This window comes from Marmota marmota, unplaced genomic scaffold (genome assembly GCF_001458135.2).
Source record: "Marmota marmota marmota unplaced genomic scaffold, marMar, whole genome shotgun sequence".
Classification (NCBI taxonomy): domain Eukaryota; kingdom Metazoa; phylum Chordata; class Mammalia; order Rodentia; family Sciuridae; genus Marmota; species Marmota marmota.
In genome coordinates this window covers 14,274,446-14,286,737 of record NW_025999880.1, presented here as the reverse complement: position 1 = coordinate 14,286,737, position 12,292 = coordinate 14,274,446, and the positions used below count along the sequence as shown (strand labels likewise).

The 12,292-nt window shown below is 37.9% G+C and overlaps 1 protein-coding gene and 1 long non-coding RNA gene across 2 annotated transcripts in view; both read right to left on the bottom strand.

Annotated features, from left to right (window-relative positions):
* Window positions 1–5,041, bottom strand: part of LOC125612473 — an 18,460-nt gene extending 13,419 nt beyond the window's left edge. Inside the window, exon 1 of the long non-coding RNA XR_007342804.1 lies at window positions 3,891–5,041. This is a non-coding gene — a long non-coding RNA (uncharacterized LOC125612473). The remainder of the gene's footprint in view (window positions 1–3,890) is intronic.
* Gjc1 (gap junction protein gamma 1) overlaps window positions 1–12,292 on the bottom strand; it is a 29,225-nt gene that overhangs the window by 16,252 nt on the left and 681 nt on the right. The gene's annotated exons all lie outside the window — the stretch shown is intronic.

The window sequence follows — 12,292 nt, the reverse complement described above, 5'->3', positions numbered from 1 at the left end:
AGAGAGAGAGAGAGAGAGAGAGAGAGAATTTTAATATTTATTTTTTTAGTTTTCGGCGGACACAACATCTTTGTTTGTATGTAGTGCTGAGGATCGAACCCGGGCCGCACGCATGCCAAGCGAGCACGCTACCGCTTGAGCCATATCCCCAGCCCGTGATTCTTAATCTTAAATTTTATAAAACTGAAAGCAAATTTTACACTAAACCACAAAGATTTTAATTCTGGAATGTGATTCAAGTACTGCAGGAGCAAATTCTTCCTTTCCATATTTTCATTTGTGAAATGAATGGAGAATATCAAATTAGAGGATTTTAAAGGTCCTTGAGTAAAAATTTGATGAAATTATTTCCAGCACAGTAAAATTCATAAAACTGAACTATTATGTGGAATTCTGCTCCCTAGGGGCAGGAAGGAAGCAAAGAGTGAAATTAAACAATAATAAGATGTCAAATCTTCTTTCTTTTTGTTTGGTACCAGGGATTGAACCCAGGGGCACTCAACCACTGAGCACATCTCTATCTTTTTATTTTTGAGACAGGGTCTTGCTGAGTTGTCCAGGACCTCACTAAATTGCGGAGGCTGGCTTTGAACTTGCAATCTTCCTATTTCAGCCTCCCAAACCGCTGATTATAGGCATGCATCACTGTACTCAGCAAGATGTCAAATGTTCAAAAAGACATTTTCTAAACAATCATCCCAAAATCTGTAATGGGATTAAACTAAAAATTTTAATATGGACTGAAACATGATTCTAAAGTTAAGTATTAACTGCGTATCTCAGATTATGAGCTGAGCAATCCACTAAGAATCACACTAGTGACTCACATCCCTGAATGAGTCTGCTTTATGCGCAGAAATGAAATCAATTAAAGGGTTTACAATGAAGTTTTGTTTAACTGGAACATTTTAAGTAGAAGTTAATTCCACATGAATGATAATAGATGTTTAATAACTAGCTGGTGACATTTCTATGCAAAAGCATTATGGCAGCTAACCAGCAAACAGTAATCTATGTATTATAAACATGAATACACATAAACATGAATACACTTGTTTTCAAAAGAGCTTCTGGTTATGGACAATATCTGAGAAACACAAAAATATAATTTATAATGAATGAAATTATAAAACCTCCTAGAGTAGTTTGAAATCTTGGCTCTATCAACCAACAAGGAGATAAAACACCACTGTGGGTTGAAGTGCCAATCTGTACTGGCAAAAAGCCATTCTACTTGAATTTAAAAACATTCAGGAACCAGCTGGAGAAGTATGGGGAATCTGAAATAATGTATTCATTCATAATGTCTCAAAAGTGGAACTGTCTTCATGTAAAAAGGACAGTATTGGCTCACATGTCCAAAACAGCCTAAGCTGAAGTCTAACCAAATGATCTGAATAATGCTCAATCTAGGAAACTAGACATGTCTAAGATAAGAATAAATGTATATTTCTAATATGACTAAGTTTACAATACAAAAGTTCTTAAAAACAAACAAAAAAACCCCGCCATAATATGGCAGTGTTGAATGCAACCTATTCCAACCTTACTGGAAGATATCTTGATAATATTGATTATCAATAACTTTAAGCCAGGCATGGTGGACACTACTGTAACCCTAGAGGTTGAGGCAGGAAGATGGCAAATTCAAAGCCAGCCTACACAACTTAGTGAGACCCTATCCCAAAATAAAAAATAAAAAGGGGGGCTGGGATTGTGGCTCAGCAGTAGAGCGCTGGCCTCGCATGGGCGGGACCGGGTTCGATCCTCAGCACCACATAAAAATAAAAGGCATTGTGTTGTGTCCATCTACACCTAAAAAATAAATATTAAAAAATAAAATAAAAAATAAATAAAATGGGCTGGGGATGTGGCTCAGGGATAGAGTACCCTGGGTTCAGTCACCACTACCTGGTGTGGGGCAGGGTAACTTAAAATGTATATATTCTGCCAGGCAAAGTGGTGTACATCTGCAATCCCAGTAGCTCCAGAGCCTGAGGCAGGAGGATCGCAAGTTCAAAGCCAGCCTCAGCAACTTAGTGAGGCCCTAATCAATTTAGTGAGACCCAGTGTCTAAATAAAATACAAAAAAGGGCTGAGGATGTGGCTCAGTTAAGCACTCCTGGATTCAATCCCTGGTACCAAAAAAAAAAAAAAAAAAGATATTCTTTAATCAGTAATGTCACATCTAGTAATTTATCCTAAATAAACATAATGCATATGGCAAAACCTCTATAATCAAATATACAATCATTACACTTTTTTTTAAGAACAGAGTACATAAAATTCAAATGTGTATGATTATAGACAAAAAGTAGATTAGTGGTTGCTTAGACCTGGGTAGGATGAAGAAGAATGGGAAGTGAGTGCTAATGGGTATGAAGTTTCTTTTTGGAGGAACCAAAATATTCTAAAATTAATTTTGGTGATGACTATATAACTTTGTGAACATATTAAAAAACGTTGAGGACTAGGGGTTATGGCTCAGAGGTAGAGTGCTTGCCTGGCATGCATGGGGCATTGGGTTCGATCCTCAGCACTACATAAAAATTAAATAAAGGTATTGTGTCCACCTACAACTAAAAAATAAACATTAAAAAAAAAGATCGAAGTGTGCTATTGATTTATTTTATTTTTTGGTACTGGGGATTGAAACCAGGGGGTACTTTATCACTAAACTACATACCCAGTTTTTTAATTTATTTAGAAACAGGTTCTCATTAAGTTCTCATTAAGTTGTTCTCATTAAGTTCTCTAAGTCTCACTAAGGTTGCTGAGGCCTGAACTGTGCAATTTAAATCAGCAAGACATATGGTGTCTGAATTATATCTTTAAATAAAATTAATTTTTTAAAAAATGTTAATGTCTCCATACCAGGTAAAGCAATACAAATATCTATCTGAAAAGGGCTGTTTATTAGCTCCAGCTGTGAGGGCTTATCAGCTTGACATTATCTTATCTTTCAAAAGAATTCTTTAAACTGGCAGCGTTGTTGCTCATCTGTAATCCCAGGGACTGAGGAGGCTGAGGCAGGAGAATCAAGTCCCAGGCCAGCCTGGGGAACTTAATGAGACCCTGTATCAAAATAAAATAAAAATTAAAGAAAGTGATAGGACTTTATAGCACAGTGGAAGAGTACTTGCTAACCTGTGCAAGGCCCTGAGCTCAATCCCTAGCACTACAAAAATAAACAAATAAATAAAACAAAGACTCTTTTAACCTGGATTTCTATGTGCAATCTGATTTTTTGTTTTCAATTGAAGACTAAAACATAGAAAGATGCACAAATATGAGTACTGCTCAATTAATTTTTACGAAGTATGCATACCCCTGTAACCAACATGAAAATAAAGAACATTAGCAGCTACCCAGAGCCACCATATGTCCCTTACTATTCAAGGCAAACACCAACCTGACTTCTAACAACGTAGATTAGTTTAATCCATGGCCAGACTTGACATTGACATTATGGATAATTTGGATGCTTTGTAGCATCCCTGGCCTCTTCCACTTGTGACAACCAAAAATGTCTCCAGAAATTGCCAAATGCCTCTTAGAAGGAAAGACTGTCTTCCACTTGAACTTTACATAAAAGGATTCACAAATAGATCCTCTTGTGTAGCTAACATAAAGAACATTTAGCTCTAGTCTATTCATTCTCTTTGCTTTATTATATTGCCATTGTGTAAACATATCACAAGTTATTAATTCTGTTTACAGGCAGTTTGGGGTTAGTACAAATAATACTGCTATAAACACTATACTCATGTTTTCTGGTAAACATATGTATACATTTCTACTGATTATCTAGAAGTAGAGCTGCAATCATAAGGCATAGGTGTGTGAGCTTTAGATTAGTCATTTTCCAAAAGAGTTATATCAACTTAGACTCCTATCTGCCTGTTTCTTACTAGCTCTCTAGCCCCCTCCCTTGCTCTCCTTCTTTTGTCAATTACTCTAAAGTCTGAATAGAAATACATCAACATCAACAGCAGCCTATGGATGATCTACCTTCTTGATCTTTATGCTTTTTAATATCTTCTACAATAAACATGCAAAAATGAAATCAGCAAAGCTTTACTTCATAACAAAAGCCCTTTGAGAAATTTTAAAAGTAGGATAAGGTACAAATTTCATAATATTTGCATACACTAATAAAGATTTAATTAAGTAATAAACTACAGAAGAGTATAGATATAATACCCAAATCTTGCTAGAGATCACATCTTGGTATTTATATTATGCCAACTTCATCACAGAATCTTTGGTATAATTACTAAACCCCCATGGATATAGAGTAATAAACTACAGAAGAGTATAGATATAATACCCAAATCTTGCTAGAGATCACATCTTGGTATTTATATTATGCCAACTTCATCACAGAATCTTTGGTATAATTACTAAACCCCCATGGATATAGAGTAATAAACTACAGAAGAGTATAGATATAATACCCAAATCTTGCTAGAGATCACATCTTGGTATTTATATTATGCCAACTTCATCACAGAATCTTTGGTATAATTACTAAACCCCCATGGATATAGAGTAATAAACTACAGAAGAGTATAGATATAATACCCAAATCTTGCTAGAGATCACATCTTGGTATTTATATTATGCCAACTTCATCACAGAATCTTTGGTATAATTACTAAACCCCCATGGATATAGAGATCCAAGACAGAACTTAAATAAAATTCTACTCTGGAGTAAAATATAGTATGGTGAGCCCAGAGGGTAATTTTTAATTTGGAAGGATATGTGAAAGATGATAGTATTCTGACATAATCTTATAGCAGCTTAGTTTCACAATGCTGCTCTTCTTATTTCTTTAGCTACCCTATATAAAATAGTACAGAATCAACAAAGAAAATTAACAAATGCAACATTCCCTTGGAACACACACTTTTACCATTATTCCCTGATGATTATCATTTGACATCGAAGAAGTTAGCCTTATTTTGAGAAATTGTTTATTAAAATAGCCACGAGCCAGATGTGGTGGGGCATGAATCCCAGCAGCTAGGGAGGCTAAGGTAGGGAGACTGTAAGTTCAAAGCCAGCCTCAACAATAGGGAGATGCTAAACAACTCAGTGAGACCCTGTCTCTAAATAAAATATAAAATAGGGCTGGGGGTGTGGCTCAGTGGTCAAGTGTCCCTGAATTTAATCCCTAATACCAAAAAAAAAAAAAAAACAGCCACCAAAGCTTGGTGCATCGGTGTATGCCTGTAATCTCAGCAACTCAGGAGGATTTCAAATTCAAGGCCAGTCTTAGCAATTTACTGAGGCCATAAGCAACTGGGATGGGCAGTGGTTAAGTACCACACCACAACAAAACAGCCACCAAAAACTTCCCAGTCTCCTTTACAAGTGAGTTCTATTAAATGTTTACTTGATGTGAAAATATTACAAAATCATTCTTCCTATCTTAATCATTGTTTCCTGTTCTCTCCTTCATATCACGGATTATTCTGTTGGGATAACAATTGTCATGTACAATTGTACAAACTCAACAGACCTAGAGCAATACTAAATAGACAGCAGAAAATGGGCTTTTTTAAAAATCCAAAATAAGCTGTTACTTTAGCTTTGAAGATAGCTAAAATGGAATCCAAGACCACGCATGCAATTCCATTTTTTAAAAATTGAGACCCCCCCAATCCTAATAATTTTTCTCAACACAAAAGCAAGCAGGCCACGTGGTATAGCTGAATGGTATAGTACTTGCCTAGCATACACAAGAACCTGGGTTTGATCCCCAGCAGAAGGAAGCAGGGCAAGATGGGGAGCTTTCCCTTCTGTGCATGTGAAGAGTACACATCTGCTTGAACTGCTCAGCCTATATGAATACTAAGTTTTCACTCTAAAAAACATGAACACCTACAACTGAACTGGAATGGGAGGTCAAAGCAAACTATTCAAGTTAGACACACCAATAACAAAGACCCTTTCAGATCTCACTAAAGCATTTTTAATACAAATCTAGATAGGATAGTCAATCAGATCTTTCAATTATTTATTTATTTTTTATTTTTGGCATTAGAGACTGAACTCAGGGGCACTTAAAAACTGAGCCACATCCCCAGCCCTTTAAAAAAATTGTTTTATTTTGAGACACTTTTAAAAAATTGTTTTATTTTGAGACAGTCTCACTAAGTTGCTCAGGGCCTCACTTAGTTGTTGAGGCTGGCCTAGATCTTGTCATCCTCCTGCCTCAGCCTCCAGAGCCACTAGGATTACAGGAATGCTTCAACACGTCCTACTCAACCAGGTTTTTTTTTTTTTTAATATTAATTTTTTAGTTGGACATAATACCTTTATTCCATTTATTTATTTTTATGTGGTGCTGAGGACTGAACCCAGGGCCCCGCTGAGTGCTCTATCGATGAGCTACAATCCCAGCCCCTCCATCAGGTCTTTTAAAAACATCACATCAAGCAGTGTGGTAGCACAGGCCCCTGGGTTAAATCCCCAGTATTCCAAAATAATTAATTAATGGTAACCGATCAGGTCATGGCCATTAATAAGTTTATATCAGTAAGTATTTACTAATAAACCAGCTCTGTATTTGTATGTAAGACTAGTAACAGAAAAACATAAGGGGCTAGGGTGTAGCTCAATGGTAGAGAACTTGCCTAGCATACATGAAGACTTGGGTTCAATCCCCAACACCACAAAAACAAAATAAAACAACAACAAAAAAAACTTTATCAAAAGTATTTCAGGGGGCTCAGGTTGTGGTTCAGTGGTAGAGTGCTTGGCTAGCATGCAGTGAGGCACTGGGTTTGATCCCCAGTACCACATAAACAAAATAAAGGTATTATGTCCATCTACAACTAAAAAAAATATATATTAAAAAAAATGAAGTACTTCAGGAAAAAAAATTACTTCAGTACACCTAATAATTACAAATAAAATATTAGCAGGCACTGAAATAATTTTTAATATTTATTTTTTAGTTGCAGTTGGGCACAATATCTTTATTTTGTTTATTTACTTTTTATGTGGTGCTGAGTATCGAACCCAGGGCTTTTCACGTTCTAGGCGAGCGCTCTACTACTGACACAACCCCAGCCCCACTGTTTGGTATCAGGGATTGAACCCAGGGAGCTTAATCACTGAGCCACATCCCCAGCACTTTTTTAGTTTTTGGTACCAGAGACTGAATTCAGGGGCACTTAACCACTGAGCCAAATCCCCAGCCCTTTTTTAGGTTTTATTAGAGACAGGGTCTCACTGAGTTGCTTAGGGCCTTGCTAAGTTGCTGAGGCTGGCTTTAAAACCTGTGATCCTCCTGCCTCAGCCTCCTGAGTTGCTGGGATTATAAGCGTGCACTACCAAAATAACTGTTGAATACATAAACTGGGTGCTTAGGGACACTTGGCTATTAGACAGACATTACTCTTGACTTTACAGAACATACTGACAATTGAAATGGTGAAATAGACATTATAGGAATAATTAAAGTCTTTTGGCAAGGGATGTACTGGGATTGAGTTCTACCACTGGGCTCTATCCCCAGACTTTTTTATTTTGAAACAGGATCTCACTAAATTGCCCAGGCTGGCCTCAAACTTGCCATCCTCCTACCTCAGCCTCCTAAGTAACTGGGATCACAGGCATGCACAACAATGCCCAGCTATTAAATTTAAGTGGTGATAAAGCCTACAAAAAATAAGTAAAAGTTACTATAAGAGTTATCTTTTAAGGCTGGGGTATAGCTCAGTTGGTAGAGTTCTTGCCTTGTATGCACAAGGCCCTGGGTTCAATCCCCAGCATTGACAAAAAGTTATCTTTTAGGGCTGGGGTTGTGGCTCAGTGGTAGAGAGCTCACCTAGCACATGCAAAACCCTGGGTTTGATCCTCAGTACAACATAAAAAATAAATAAATAAAATAAAGGTATTGTGTCCAACTACAACTAAAAATAAATATTTAAGAAAAAGAGTTATCTTTTAGGGGTCTCTAAACTACTCTAGGAAGAGGAGAAAGGTTTCTCTGCAGAAGTGATATTTAGGAGGTTATGAAGAATAAGGAGAAGAGGAATTAGCTATAGTATGTGCAAGGGCCCTTGGTGAGTTTTGAACTTTCAAGGAACAGGAATTGAAAAAAAAAAAAAAATCAGTACAGCTAGATCACACAGAGTAAGAAAAAATGTAAAAATAAATGATGCTGGAAAAAATAGGCAAGGTCAAATCACACCTCATTAAATAAAGATTCAGTGCTTTAAAGGAAAAGCAATGTAAGTTTTCTGATAAAGTGCTTGATTAGATTTACTTTAAAAGGACAATTCTAGCTGGGAACAGTGGCATACACCTATAATCTCAGTGACCAGGGAGGCTGAATGAAGCAGGATTGCAAATTCAAGGCCAGCCTAGGCAACTTAGCCTGTCTCAAAAGAGCAGGGGTGAGGGATGTAGCTCAGTGGAAGGGCATCCCTGGATTCAATCCCAGTACAAAAAAAATACAAAATAAAAAGGTAGTAGCTCAGTGGTTAAGTATCCTGGGTTTGATCCCCAGTACTATAAAAAAAATAAAAATAAAAAAGTAGGTGATGGTATATTGCTTATACACACACAAATATAAAGAAATGCAAAATATATAACAAAAATATAAAGAAATGCAAAGGAATAATAAATCAAGTTGATGATTAGCTCAATAAGGAGACCTATAATGGGGTATGGGAGAGAACAGGACTTCAACTATAATGATAACATCTTTCCTGAATAAGATAGACACACAAATATTCATCATAGTATTATTCATTACTTTTTGGAGGAGTTCTGTGTTTGGGATTGGGGTCTCTGACAAACTTGGTGATCGTGACATGCTTGGTAACTAGGAAGTTTCTGTGCAAAGACACAGAATGCCCAGCTACTGGGATATACCTGGCTACTAGGAAACTCCTGTGCAAAAATCACAGGATGCCCAGCTGCCATAGCAATGTTCTTCACAAGTTTACCCTGTTTCCCAGGCTTGGAATACCCAGCAGTTTCCCCTCCTTGAAGCTACTAGGATAACTATGCAGGTGCACTATCTGGTCTCCTTAGCAATGTCCTCAGCCAGCACTCGGGGTTAAAAAAATACTAATTAGAATGTAGTCATGGTAACGGTGGTATTTAACTTTTTTTGAGTTAAATACAAAAAACTCAGCAAGAGCGGAACTTAGAGTTCACTTCTACTCTTCTTCGCTCTGCTCCAACTTGTCTGCCCGCTTCTACTATGTCTATGTCTGTTCTTTTATTCATCTATTCACAGGTTTTCTTCACAGGTGTTCCTTACAACTTTTCCTGTCTCAAATATCTCATAGAACTTTAAACAATAATAATAAAAGTGAATAAGGATTGGGAGTGGTGGCACACACCTATAATCCCAGTGACTCTGAAGGCTGAGGCAGGAGGATCATAAATTTGAGGCTATCCTCAGCAATCTAGCAAGACTCCGTCTCAAGATAAAAAATAAAAGGGTTGGAGAGTGTAGCTCAGTGGTAAAGACCTTCTGGGTTCAACCCGAGTACAAAAGAGAGAGAGGGAGAGGGAATTTATATTACATTTGCTTTGAATTTCTTAAGCGTTGTATAGTGGCAGAATGAAAGAAACAACGAACTAACTCTTCCGTGCAAAAGGTAAAAAGCTCTGGTAAACAAATCTGTGTCNGGGAGGGGGAGGGGGAGGGGGAGGGAGAGGGAGAGAGAGAGAGAGAGAAAGGACGTGAGTTTGAATGTGACTGAATAAGGAGCTAGGCTGAGTATCACATGCCTATAATCCCAGAAACTTGGGAGGCTGAGACACCAGGATCCTGGATTTTTTTTTTTTTTTTAAATACTGGCTACCTGTTCAGGGTTTCCACTGAGATACTCAGAAGTAATTTAAATTGAGTTTTACAAACTGAACTCTCTCTTGCTCTAAACCTAGAACTTCAATGTTTCATTTCTACAATTTACCAAGGTCAGACTCTTATCCCCATCCTAGTTCAGGTCACCCTTTTCTAACTATAACAACTATTTCTAAATCGTTTTTCTCATTTAATTTTTTCTTGGGGGTGGGGTTCGATACTGAAGATTTAACACATGGGTTCTCTTCCACTGAGTGGAAGTCAGCTGTGATTACAGGAGAGCACCACCATACCCAGCTTGTAAGTTTTCTGAATGAAGAGTATGCAATATTTTCATAAGCAGAAAAAGTCAATAAAACTGAGAACTACCCCCCCCAAATAGGATGCACTGGACTGGGCACAACAGCACATGCCTAGCTGAGGCAGGAGGATCATGAATTTAAGTCTAGCCACAGTAACTTAGCAAGATCCTGTCACAAAAAAAGGCTGGGAATGCAGCTCAGTGGTAGCATCTTCCTGGGTTCAAATCACAGTATCACAAAAAGAAAAGGGAAATAAGAACTTCAAATAAAGCAACAGTTTTTTAGAACACATCACTCTGCACTGAATTAAGCAAGAAACAAACACTATGTATTTATTGAGAGAATGATGCTCTGGATTTTAATTACATATTTTATATTCTAAGATCCCAACTACTGATTTGATGGGTAAGCCTGGAGCTGAGAGGAAGGGGCTGTAGATAATCAAAGACAGAACCTTGCATTCCTTCCCTTTGGCCAAATTATACAAATATAAAATTAATTAACAAAAGATAAGAGCAGTTGTTGTGCTTAAGATAAGTTAATTTATTAAATCCTTTGGATTAAAGGCTAAAATCAGGGGCTGGGGATGTGGCTCAAGCGGTAGCACGCTCGCCTGGCATGCGTGCGGCCTGGGTTTGATCCTCAGCACCACATACAAATAAAGATGTTGTGTCTGCGGAAAACTAAAAAATAAATATTAAAATTCTCTCTCAAAAAATAAAAATAAAAATAAAGGCTAAAATCAATTCAAACTCCATGAAATGAAAAAAAATATAATCATGGAGGGTTATCTAAACTAGTAGAAAACCAACTCTCAAATTATACAACATGCTTAAGTTAAAGTGCTAATTTTTTTTAAAATGCTTTGGAAAAATGCACAACAGTTTAAGACAAGTAGTAAATAATATCAAGCCACTACAAATCAGTTCACATATTTACAAAACTTCCACATAATTTCTAAGTAATTCTCTTTGTAAAGTACTTTGCGTACAGCACTGAGAGCACAAAGTAAACCAAGACACAGATTTGTTTACCAGAGCTTTTTACCTTTTGCACGGAAGAGTTAGTTCGTTGTTTCTTTCATTCTGCCACTATACAACGCTTAAGAAATTCAAAGCAAATGTAATATAAATTCCCTCTCCCCAAAACAAATCGGCAAATTTAATCACAGTTCAAAATATTTTTAGCCAGGAGCTCTGATATTAGGTTTTTTGTTTCTGCATTCTGTTCTGAATAACATCCAAAATCTCTTTAGGGGAAAAAGGATTTGACTCCAAATTTACATTATTAATCCTTTTATTCTACAGCTATTAATGTCCTCGGGATGTTTTCTGTTTATCAGAGAATTAAAACTCCTTTATTAACATAGTTTTTGGGTTTTATAGCACTTTCATATATATTCACATGCACGTGTTACACAACATAAACAATACTTTCAGACTTAATAGGCAAACAAGACAACACTTTCCCAGAACTTATTCTAACCTGTTAGCTCAATTTCACCTAGTCTTGATGCTAATAAAATGAAGCATAAGCACAAAGAAATCAGTACCACTGCCAGCTCTCAACGAACAAAAACACCTTCCTATTTCGCAAAGGTAAAACAATCCCAATCAAACGCCACCCTCCCCCCAAAAAAGGGCGGGAGAAATCAAATTCTAAACCACACAGTCCATGTAAATCTTTCAAAGCTCCAAGCGCAGCCACCAGCCCATAATCACAGCGTTAGCGCCTTCTCTCAATTCTGAATCTGGAGACTCAAGGAAAAAAACAACGAAAAGCAATGCTCCAAAGTTTCACGAAGTGGGGAAAAGTCCTTTTAAGTAAAGAAAACGCATCCATCAAGAGGCGACTAGCCCAGTCCTCCCGTCCGCCTCTCTCCCGCTTCCAGCCCTCGAGCTAAACCTCCTCCAAACCCTCCGAGGGAGGCGGGAGACGTGCGGGGAGATGTTAGACAAGGAGCCAAACGAACCCGCACGCCGCACGCCGCGATGGCAGGGGCCGCGGTCGGGCAGACAAAGAGCAGCCCGCGAAGCGCCGGGCGGCGGCGGACCGCCCTGGCGCCGCCCTGCGCCCCTAACCGCTCGGAGGAGTTGCGAGCACGCCCGGGCGCCGCGCAAGTGCGCTCCAACGCCGCCCCGGCTCCGGG